The sequence below is a fragment of the Phragmites australis genome, chromosome 11, assembly GCF_958298935.1.
Source record: "Phragmites australis chromosome 11, lpPhrAust1.1, whole genome shotgun sequence".
Lineage (NCBI taxonomy): Eukaryota > Viridiplantae > Streptophyta > Magnoliopsida > Poales > Poaceae > Phragmites > Phragmites australis.
The window spans coordinates 21,550,099-21,551,944 of record NC_084931.1 but is presented as its reverse complement, the minus strand read 5'-3'; the positions used below and the strand labels follow the sequence as shown (position 1 = coordinate 21,551,944).

At 56.6% G+C, this 1,846-nt stretch overlaps 1 pseudogene; it reads left to right on the top strand.

Annotated features, from left to right (window-relative positions):
* The first annotated feature begins 268 nt into the window (after positions 1–268).
* Positions 269–1,347, top strand: LOC133884054 (rubisco accumulation factor 1, chloroplastic-like; annotated as a pseudogene).
* The last annotated feature ends 499 nt before the right edge of the window (positions 1,348–1,846 follow it).

The following is a 1,846-nucleotide window of genomic DNA, read 5'->3' as shown; positions in this document are numbered from 1 at the left end:
TTTGTTATTGAAGAGAGAAAAACTCTTACTCATGTACCATTTTGATCTATTTTTGCTGCCACCTGGGAGATCCCACTCGCAAGGCATGTAAAATGACTTCTCTTTGCCCTTGGTTGTGAGTGGGAGGTGTTGACGGAGCTACGAGAGCCCGACGGGTCCAGCCACCACACCATCACCAAGTACATCACTGACCACTTCTTTGGCCTCTCCTCTCACCACGACACACTCCTCTCCATCCACCTCTGACGCCTCAAGCCCCAGGGCCTCCATGCTCTCCCTCTCCCACCCGCACCCGCACCCCAACGCATCCTCCACCGCGCCGCGCCACTGCATGCCTCGCGACTGGAAACTCCTCTTCACCCCACCCCCGATGGCGCTGTTAGACCAGCTCTACCAGCCCTTCCACCCGCCACTATCACCGTTGCCGACCAACTACCGCAACCTCAACCTCAGCCAGCGGCTCAAGGTCCTCCGGGACCGCATGGGCCAATGGCATGAGTATGCACCCCTCATCTCCGCACTCACTTGGGATGGGTTCACACTGTTGTCCATCGAGGAGGCCACATGGATCTTCAGTGTCAAGCAGAATTGCCTCCTCATGGCGGCACACGTCCGCAACTCGCTCCTCAATGAGAAGGCATTCCCGACCGACCTCATCCCCTTATTCGACCACTACAGCGCGCCTGAGCTACGATTCATCAATGCCCGTCGGTGTGCCGATGTTGCCAAGCATGCCATCGATAACTGGCTCGACCCCAAGGCGTGCGGGAGCTGGGGCGCTTGATGAAGGACTTCCTGCACCGTCGTGGGAACGACGGCTGGAAGGCCTTCACGAGGGCGTCCCCTGTTTACTGCCTTGCTTACACGCGGTTCCGCCAGTCGCGGGAGACCATTGATGTTGAGGACCAAATCATGGAGCTCGAGTGTGTGCTACAAGTGGTTGAGACCGAGGCAGCCAGGGTGCGAGTGAAGCTCGAGATGGAGCGGGGCAAGAAGAAGGCCGCTGGGGAGGCGGCGAAGGATGCTGAGGACAACCCCAGCTTGTGCCCTGTGGTGACGGTGGTGTGGCTCCAATATGGCGAGGTCGCCGAGGCATCCACCGTGCTGCTGCTCCCGGTGGTGCAGGAGATGGACAATGTCGCAGTCGTGGACGATGCACCAAGGCGGAGCAAGATGGACGTGGACCTCGACATCGTGGAGGTGGACAAGGGGTGGGTACGATCGTCGGCTTCCAATTCCATCCTCGCCGTCTCTGTTGTTGTCGCGGGGGAGGAGGACACTACTACCTTCCGAGGCGAAGGCACTGACGATAGCGGCAGCAGCAATAATGTCGGACGACTCCGATGATGAAGATGTGAGAGGAGGGGGCAGGGGCAGTGGCGGAGGGGGCAGCACCATCAGCTAGAGCAGCACACGAATCGAATAGGGGCCCCTCGAACAGAACTAGCTGAGCTGAAATAGAAGGAAAGGGGTAGCTTCGTCATTTCTCTTATCTTACTATGTTGGAGTGTCCAAGTGGCAGGGAAAAGAGATAAAAGTGGCACACCGATAAAAATTTTCCTTTCCCCGGTGGAAAATATGTAAAGACAATGAAGTAGATGCCAATGAAGTGAGTGGCAAAAACTTAATTTCCCCAAACGTCGGGGGGGGGGGGAGATGAAGGAGGTGAGGGGAATGGCAACTGCGGCAGTCGTGGCGAGGAAGGGGGCAAGGCCACGTAGTATCAGGAAGTTTCCTCACTCCAGAAGATATTTGATCGTTCGTTCGAGATCGAAAAACCCAGGCGTATCAGCCAATCAGGAGCCAGAGTGCCCTACGGACATTAGAATAGAAAGATTTATAGGTT